Raw genomic sequence first — 10,260 nt, 5'->3', positions numbered from 1 at the left:
GATCCACCTGCATCTGTCCCTGCAGAGCCAGTTTGGAGTTCCGTGGCCAGTCTCACAACAGGCACTTTGTCTGTGAGACTGAGTCTCTTGCAGTTGCAGCAATCCACAAGGAATTGTGAGTGCCATAGCAGAGGTGGATAATTCCTCTTTCTGAGCAAACGTGGTTTGACACAAGCTTAAAGGGCTTTTAAAACGCTGATCGAAAAGAAGCTGTAATTCATTACTGGAAGCTGGAATTAATTACTGCTGATAATCACATTAACCAGAGAATGCACATTCTTTTCAGGGAGTGATCAGGAGTGCTGACAGGTAAAACACATAAGCTCAAGAGTGTGGAATTACCCTTTTCTTCAGTAAGCCCAGAGACAGAAGGAGACACAGATTCATCTGAAGCTCCTCATGTCCTTTAGCTTTCTGTCCCCCCTCCAGGACATCCCCAGTTTCTTCCCTCTCTCCAAAGCTGGCCATGCTGAACCATCCAGTCCCTCTCACCTGGATCCCTGGGATCCCATCCAAATGAGCTCAGGCTCTCCGCAGTGCTATTTGAAAGGTCAGGATCTGACTCATGACTCCAGTATGGTGATATTTTTGGCTCTGCTTTAATCATTTTCTCCTGTATGTCTCATGAGCTGCCTGCCAGAAACCCTCGTCCTCCCAATTATGGTGAAAATAGATAATTAGTAATAGCCTAATTCAGGAACTACTTGGAATTATTGACGAAGAGACTCTAGTCCAACAATATGAATTCTTCATTTATCTTTTCCACTTCAGTGCTGGCACAGGGATAAATGCTGGGCCAGGCTTTCCAAGGGAGACGCTTGTCGGCTGCTGGGAAGGTTTATGTTAGAATCCTGATGTGTAATGCTAACATGCTGCTGCAAAAAGGGAGATGAAGCCCATCACTAGGATCCCGTTGTTCCCCTGGGTCTCCTCTCAACTCCCAGTGACAGAAGTCTTTTCTGTGCTCTGCAAAAAACTCTGCTCCCCAAACCTTGTGCTCCTGCCACGCCAGCCACAGGCATTCCAGATCACATGAACTCCCAAATCTTTCTGACATTAATTTGTGTTCCTCAGTCTAGACTCATCATGTCCAACTATTTCATTCCTGAGATCCCAAACATTTCAAAACTGCATTTCCTCTGCAGAAGTTTTATTCCACATAAATATTGTTTTTAATGTCTCATCTGAAAAATATTAATTCATACTCAGCCCTCCCGTGAAGCAGAGAAATTGTTTCATCATTAACCTCACTTTATGGAAAGAAAAGAGAGGAGGAATGAGTTGCTGAGGGCAAAGAGGGAAAATTGGTATTAACGTGGGAGTGAGAGCTCAAAGGTTCCATCTCTGAGCCATCCCTCTCCTCAGCAGAGCAGTGCAGGCATCCATTTTTGGGTGGCCAGCAGAGACATACATGGCACTTAGCTCACATCTGCTCTTCTGTTTCATTCCACACAACCTGTTCAATAAACACCAGGGTTGCCCAGGCACCAGAACAACAAGGGAAGCCACCCTGCCTTCCCTCCCTTGTCTGCCCTGCAGCAGCATCCCTTCAGAGTCCCTGCACTCAGTGGCCCTTTTCCTCAGCCTGAAGATGACACCCAGACCCTGCAGAGGGAGAACACCCGCTGGCCCTCAGCTGGGGCCAGTCACTGGGCTTTGTCCTAACACTGGCTGCCACTGCAGGGGCACCTGGGCCAGATTCGACAGCCTGGGCACCAACACATTTACCACAGGCACCACAGGCACTGCCACACCCTGGACACCACTGCTGTGTGCCACGGGCACTGCTGCACACTCCATGGGCATCACAGGGCTCTGCCACATCTGTGGGAACACACTGGCACAAACCCTGACATCACACCAGGGTGAAACTAACTCTGCCCCAACAGCATCCTGGCTGTGACAGGGGAACAGACCTTGCTGTGCCCTGAAGGCAAGGCTTTCTCAGCTGGTTTTATTTTTACCAAGTGACACGTCTGACCCGCAGAGGGGTGACCTAGTCCCAGCTGTTGCATGGCTGAGCCACAACAAACATGCCAACAGCACTTGACACTGGCACAAAACAGCCTTCCCCCTTTTTAATGGTACATGTACTGGAAACTCCTATCTTGACTAGCAGGAGCTCAGACTGCCCAACACTCCATCTCAGCATGGGGAGGTGTTAGGAAAGATATTTTTGAAGTTCTGGACAAGCTCAATCAGTGAAGTGCAATTACTACGAAAAGCTCTTTGTGTAGAAGATAAATTTCACTGTGCACACAGGATCCTGCACTCCCCAATCAGAACCAAGATATAAAGCAGAGCACACATCAGGGGACTTGCTTTCCTGATACTAATGCCTCAGGTATTTATTGAGGCTTGGGAGAAGGGACAGTTATCTGCATTTTCCTTTTCTCTTTTTCTCCCCTGTAAATGCATGAGGGTTTTATGGAAGAACAGGAAACTGGAGTTATTAGAAGTCACCATAGAGGCAACTTCGATGGTTGGAGATTTTTATTTTGGAGGAGACTATTTCTCTACTGCAGTTTTCCTGGTCTTCTGAATATGTGCTGAATTTTCCAATAGATGTGTCCATTAAAATAATTATTTTGTCTGTAGCCCAAAGCATACCGACTTTATCACCAAAAACTCCTCTGCCAAGAGCCCTTGCCAGCTGCCTGACTGATTGCTGAAGGCTAGGCACAATTAATGACACTGCCAATATTCAGAACTCCTGCATGACCAGGGCAAGAGGAAATATTCAAGACATAAAATGCTTTTTCCACCCAAGAGGTAAAAGTTAAAATAGCATTAATAATAGCAGAATGGGGTTGCAGCAGCCTTCCATTCCCAGGCTACCAAGAAACCCAAACACATAATTCATAGCAGTTTGGGGATCATTTTAAAACACTTTGTGTTGAGCAATTTGCAGAAATCTGGGTAAGACTCCAAGAAAGACAGGCTTTCCTGATAGTTCTTTGATTGCTTTGTGATTTTCCATGTTTAAACAGCAGCACACAGCAGCACTCAGGCTGTTGGTGGTCCTGGGGACACCTGGCTGGAGCACAGTGAGGGCACACAGGGCAGGGTACCAGCACAGGCTGAAGAACACTGCCCTGCATGGGAATCCTGCTCCTCCACCTCTTTTCTCTGCAGCTGGCTCTGCCTGGAGACAACAAAGGCTGAACATTGGATGCAGAGCAAAGTCCAGGCTCCCATTTTACCAAACACAAATGCTTTTCACTGCCAAACCTGCCAGATTTCCCTCTCCCTGGATAAGTGCCCATGAAGCTGGGACAAGCAGGAGAGAAACTCTGGAGCTGGGCTTAGAAAAGCAAGTTTTGATCCTTGCCAAGGTCTCAGAGGTGGTACCATGTGCATTCCTGTGAATGACTGCATTTCTCAGTGCTTCCTGTGTCCCTCGGTGCCCCCTGTGGGGTTTGTGGGGTTGTGAGTGCCTGCTCAGCCCCACTTGCAGCTGATGCATCTCCCCCTGTTTTGGCAATGGTGGTGAACAGAGCTGAGCAGCTCCCTGCTGAACCGAGGAACCAATTATTGTTTCAGATGATTTTTAACTTACACACACCATTGAAGCAGAACCATTTCCACAGGAAGGCCTGTGCTTCAAACAGTCTTTCCATGTGTGCAGGCAAGGGTGTTCTTGGAGGAGGGGGGTACACTGGCCAAAGCCCCTCAGCTCAGGAGGAGCTATTCCCACCAAGGAGGAAGCCTTCCACTTGCTGGGCAAGGATTTAATTGCACGGTTTCAAGACACACATAGCTCTGAGGATCATTCCAGGTCCGTGTCTGGCATCCCCTCTGAGAGTGTGCCTGACCAAGTTCTTCAAACACACTGGTGGGAGAATCTCTTTTCTGTGTCCTATCCAGTTACTGACTTCCCAAGCACACTGCCTCTTTCCAGAGCACATGGCTTATATGGGAAAACAGAGGGGGGTTTTGGGAGCAATTGGAGAGGCAGCTTTTGATGGCTGGAGCTTTTAGAGATTGCTCCTGTGGTTGTAATACTCCCTCAAGTTGGATGATGACACATACCTAAGGGTGTCAGCCAGCCCCACTCCTGGCTCTTTAAGCCCTGGTCTGAAATGCAACACTTTAGAAATATGATGGTTTGGACAACTTTAGTCAGTGAGTCAATTCCGGATTATCAGCCCACAGAGGGAGGATACTGACTATCCCTCAAAAATTAGCAACCAGCAAGCTCTTTCTTTTGATGAATGTTATTTTAAAGAGTCAGCTCACTTCTTTGCTCCAAGAACACTTCCCATTAATCACTGCATAGGAACATTGTGACCTCCTCCTCCAATGGCTTTATGCCCAGGATGACTAGTTCAGCATGATCAGAAAAGAAGAAAAAGGGAGAGGAGCTGGAGAAGATTTGATCCCACCAAAGATGTGGGGAAGTAGGTGTCAGTATCAAAAAGTCACTTCAAGGGATGGGATAGATGGGAAGCAGCATGCCAGTGCTCACAAGACTTCCAGACCCAAAAAGTATTAGAAAACAACTAAACTTTAGCCTCCTTCAGGGAAAAAAAAAAAGAAAAAAAGTAGTGGGAAAGGTCCTGTGCTAAGACATGAGCAGTTCAGAGGTTCAGAGCCTGGGCTGAGCAGGCTCCCGTTGCCTCATCTGACAGATCTCCCTGATTGCCACACACCCTCCCAATTCCCAATGAGCTGTGCTCATTACTATGACCACTGCTGTCTCACCAGTACCTGACCCCAGCAGAGCTGCAGCAAATGTCTCAGTAAAGTGCCTCTGCTGTTCTCCACCAGCTGTGATTTACCCAGAATGAGCACCAGTTAAACAGATCATGAGAACTGATAAAGCTGCTGAGGAACAAGTTCCTTCATAGGGCTTGGACTTCACATCTCAGTTTCTAGAAATTGAAAGAACCTGTGATTACTCTTCACATAAAGTTAGTGATACCAGAGAAGAGCCTCTGGGTATGACTGAGCAGGGAGAAATGTCCAGAAGCATCAATTCAGTGAATATTTACTCTAATTTGCAAGGCTCCATGAAAGGGTGGTACCTGCAAGCCCTGATCAGCCCAGAGCTAATTGCAATTTGCTCCAATAGACTTTAAAACCATAAAACATAGATTCAAGTAGTATAAGGTCATGGGGACCCTCCCATTGAGCTTCCAGACCTAGCAAAACCCCACTGTTAGTTTTACAATTCTTTCTTCCCATTGTATATATATTTCACATTTCAGATCTTTCTGTGGTTTACACTGTATCACCAAATGCTCCTTGAGGAATTAAGAGGAGACTCACTCACACGATTACAGGTTGTCAGGCTCGTCAGTGAAGGCATTAAAACTGAGCTTGAATGTCTTAAAACTACTAAAGCCTCATTGTGGTACATCCAACACCTTTAACACTGCCCAGGCTTTAGGAGGAGGATGGGGGTTGCCAGGGTGCTGAGACAGCCCCAGGGGAAGAAGCTTCCCAGGGGACAGCTCTGTTGAGCAGGAACATGGTCTGGTCAGTACCAGGCACAGGGAAGGGTCTTTCTTCTGGGACTCACCAACTTAATGAGGAAACCTTTAAACCAAGGTCAGTGGGGTTGGTGATGTGAGCCTGCAGGTGAGTCCAGACCACAGAGTCCTGGGCAGCAGCCTGAATGGAAACAAGAAAGAAAATACTGGCTCATTTTTGTTCCCCTACTTTGATGTCCATCTCCCAGTGAAAGAAATGCACCAGCCAGCCCTGTGCCAGGAACAGCAGGAGATTTCCATACAAATACATGCAAAAAAATTGTCTGCAATAATAGTGCAAAAGGTATACTTCTTAATTTGCTACTGGAAAATATTTTTCAACCAAGATTTTTCAAATTTCAGACTGATAGTGCTAGCTTGTATTTTAAGCTAAAACATCTTAATTTTCCCATGGCAACTGGCAAATCCTTTTGCTGGCTGGATCTCCTGTGAAACTGGCCTTTTCCATAAAATGTTTTGGAAGTCTTGTCTGACTGACAGCTGTCATACTGGCATCACAGACTCTCTTGTTTTATCCCTGTCATCTCCTTCCTTGTGTCTAAATTATCTCAAGGGTTTTGGGAAACTGGTTAAAAGCTCCCAGCAGAGGAGCAGCAGAACCCCTGGGATCCCTTCCTTCACCCCACATGGTGGTTTTAGATCATGATCATCTCCAGCAGGCAGTGCTGAAATAACAATCTGCTGAAGGGAACAGATTCTCCTCTTCAACCAGTGCCTCTGGGAGCTCTTCTCTGTTGTGTGTTTGCTTGGGTTTCAGGCAGGTAAAGAATTTACAAAAAAAAATTATAGTTGTAATCTTTCTTTATCCAAAGGCAGAAGTTTATGTTTTCCATTTAATATTTCTAGAAATAGCAGGAACAGCTGTTGAAGAAAACTGCCTGTTTTCAGAAAAAAGAGGAACTCTTCAGATTGGAAGTGATTTTTGCTTTCTTTAAACACACCTGCCAAGTTCTAGCTTTCCTTTCTTTTCAACTTCATTTAAAAAACTGCCATTCTGCTCAAAAGAAGCACAACAATTTGACAATTGAAGCAAAATGATCAGGTTACCTTCCAGCCCCAGCAGTGAGTCCTGGGATGGCAGCCAGCCCTCCTCAGCTGGGAGCAATACACCAAAGAACATCCCTAATCCCAGGAGGAGGCTCCCAGAACATGCCCAACCTGGTTCTCGAGGACACAGGGAAAGGCAAATGGTCCTTGAATTTCACTTAGCCAGTTGTACCTGGCTTTGCAGTGCCTGGGTAACATGCTGTAGGCAGTAACAGAGCCAATAAATAACCTTTAGTTCACAGCCATGGGTACTCAGTGCATGATGCTCCACAGGATTTGGTTTAAACTGCCTCAGACTGAGTGACACCTGCTGGTCTGTCTGGGTCCTCAGGTGCCTGATCCCACCAGGCTGAGCTGCTGTGTGAGGCTCTGGGGCATCTCCAGAAAACCTGGGCTTGGCTGCAGTACCACTGGTTTGATGAACTCAGTTACAGTCAAGGAAAGGTTTTATTGCCTGTCTGAAAGCCATGGAAACAAGTAATGATTTACAGTGGTTTATTGACAGTTTGATTCTGCTACCTCAGGAGACTCAGGAGAAGAGTGAACAAAAGACAGGATGCTGACTCATGAGCAGAAATGGAGAAAAAAGATGATACCTTGTTCAAACCAGCCTTCAGAGCAGTGATGATATTCTGAGAGACATTAATGACTGGGAGAAGTATCTGTGGGATTCATCTGTTTGTTTTAACTTTCCCAGGGCAAGTGTTTTTCAGTTGTGGGCTTTCATGTATATTAAATGTAATATTATTACTCACAAATCATCAGCTGGAAAGGAAAGATATTATGTCAGAGGATGAAAACTGACACCCCCAACGTTTTGTTCAGCTTCACCGGAAATCTGTCACCTCCCTGGTCTCTTTTGGAAGAGTCTGAAGATTTAAGTTCAGTGTATCAGAGCTATTTGGCTAGTCTGCTCTGGCTGACCACTGCAAGCCATCAAGACCTATTTTTAGACACATGAATAACGAAAGATTTTGGAGTGGGTCCTGAAATGTCCTGAGCCTCAACAAGAATGTGGCAGTGGCACTCAAAGGGGCTTGTTTGCAAGTGTTTGATTTGTTCATTTGCTCAGAGCTCTCCATCCCAGTGTGTGCTATGAGTCACATCTCCTCTGCCCACAGCCTCCCCATGGAAATGGTTTCAAATGGGGGGGTCTGTGCTTATCTAGGGTTCAGCCAGGGTCCGAGCAGTTCCACCTTCTACTGATGTTTGTGGGGCTGTGAGTGCCACAGCCCTGGCACAGTCCTCCTGCAGCCCCCCAGCCCCCTTCCAGGCTGGCAGCTTGGGTCTGCCAGGGAGGTGTTGGGGACACAACTGCTGCCTTTCCTCTGTGCTGCCACTCTCAGGAGCCCAGGGCCCAGGGCAGTGACTGGGGCTTAGTTCAGGCTGCCTTATCTTGTTCATTCGACCGTGTTCTGTCAGCTGAGACACCAAACTCCCCGGCGGTTGCTGTGTCTGAGGCTCAAGGAGTCCCTGCCAAGGCACCAGCACAGCTCCAGACCAGCAGTACTGGCATTGGTGTCACTGTGCCACATCTGCAGTGTCACTGTGCCATATCCCAGATGAGCAGGGAGCAGTGTCATTGTGCCATATCCCACAGTGTCACTGTGGCACATCCCAGATGAGCAGGGAGCAGTGTCACTGTGCCACATCTGCAGTGTCACTGTGCCATATCCCAGATGAGCAGGGAGCAGTGTCACTGTGGCACATCTGCAGTGTCACTGTGGCACATCCCAGATGAGCAGGGAGCAGTGTCACTGTGGCACATCCCAAATGAGCAGGGAGCAGTGTCACTGTGCCACATCTGCAGTGTCACTGTGCCACATCCCAAATGAGCAGGGAGCAGTGTCACTGTGCCACATCTGCAGTGTCACTGTGGCACATCCCAGATGAGCAGGGAGCAGTGTCACTGTGGCACATCCTGCAGTGTCACTGTGGCACATCCCAAATGAGCAGGGAGCAGTGTCACTGTGCCATATCCCAGATGAGCAGGGTGCAGTGTCACTGTGCCACATCCCAAACGAGCAGGGTGAAATGTCACTCTCGCATATACCAAATGAGCAGGGGGCCTGGTTTATCCACACCTGGGACCTCTGGAATAGCAGGTGAACTCTTAGGAACAGACTTTTTATCACAGATCACATTCTTCTCTCCTGTAACAGATGACTGAGAAGCTCAGATCACTGCCCAAGTCTGTACGGTGTTTCTCAAACCCTGAATTACATTTTGATCCGATTTTTCAAATTCTCTGAGAACCCCGCGCTCACACGGAGCACGCCAGCACTGCCGAGCTCGGCAGACGCGGAGGGCCGGGCTCCACTGCTGGGGTGAGCGGCTGAGGGCGAGCCCGGCGGCCTGCCCCGGGTCACGGGCACCCCTCGCCGCCTCGGTCCCGGCAGGCCCGGGGCTTTTCCCCCCTCGGTCCCGGCAGTCCCGGGGCCTTTTCCCCCTCAGTCCCGGCAGTCCCGGGGCCTTTTTCCCCTCGGGCCTTTTCCTCCTCGAGGCGCCGCGGCCGCCCGGGGCGCGAAGCGCGGGCCGCTAGGGGGCGCTGCGGGGCAGCCTGTCCGCCCTCACGGCGTGGCGGTACCACAGCGCCCCCTGGCGGCCCCCGCCGTTCCCCATCTCCCGGTGCCCTCTCCCGGTTCCTGCCGTTCCCCATCTCCCGGTGCCCTCTCCCGGCTCCCGCCGTTCCCCATCTCCCGGTGCTCTCTCCCGGTTCCTGCCGTTCCCCATCTCCCGGTGCTCTCTCCCGGTTCCTGCCGCCGTTCCCCATCTCCCGGTGCTCTCTCCCGGCTTCCTCCGTTCCCCATCTCCCGGTGCCCTCTCCCGGCTCCCGCCGTTCCCCATCTCCCCGAACTCTCTCCCGGTTCCTGCCGCCGTTCCCCATCTCCCGGTGCCCTGTCCCGGTGCTCTCTCCCGGGTCACTTTCTCTATTTAACGGCGCCGTTGCGGCCCTTCCCGGTGGTTCTCGGTGGGCCCCGGTCATTAGATCCCGGCACCTCTGGGCTCCTCGGGACCGCTTGTGGCGATGAGACCCGTGTGTATTTTCCTGCTGTTTGAACTCAAAACTCCCTTTGGCACGGGAGCAGCCGAACACGGCGTGTTTGAGTGGGCACTTTCTCCCGTGAGAAGTTGGTTCCATGCTTCACATTCTGGCATATAGCAGAGCAAACCTCCAGGAATAAAGAAACCACCGGAGACATCAATTCCTGCACTTCACAGGGAATTAAATTCCCTGAAATTCATTCAGAGGTGGAACAGCTGAGCTAGCTCAGGTGTATAAAGTACCTGTATAAAGCCCTGTTGGCAATGCAGATCTTATAAAGGATCACAAGACCTTCAGCAATGGCAGAACCTCAGTATGACACATTCCAGCTTACAAATAGACTCTGCTCTTCCTGGCCTTTGGGTGAGACATGGGACAGGACACAGTCTGTGTCATGTGCCACCCTCTGAGTCTTCAGCCTTTCCAAAAGCTGCCAGCAGCTCAGTCTCCTCCAGGCTCTGTCTGCTCCTGCAGTGTCCCTGTGCTTGAAGTCTCTCTTTCATCTCTTTGTGGCAGCCACTCACACCCAGTCCCCTGCCCACACACATCCTGGCAGACACTTTATACCAGGTCTCTGTCAGGTGAGTGTCAAGACAACCCCCACTTACTCTTGTCCACATAATGACAGAGGAATATTAAAAATTAAAATGAATTCAGGATAATTTAATAGTC

Source organism: Oenanthe melanoleuca, chromosome 4A (assembly GCF_029582105.1).
Source record: "Oenanthe melanoleuca isolate GR-GAL-2019-014 chromosome 4A, OMel1.0, whole genome shotgun sequence".
Classification (NCBI taxonomy): Eukaryota; Metazoa; Chordata; class Aves; order Passeriformes; family Muscicapidae; genus Oenanthe; species Oenanthe melanoleuca.
This window is presented reverse-complemented; position numbering follows the sequence as displayed.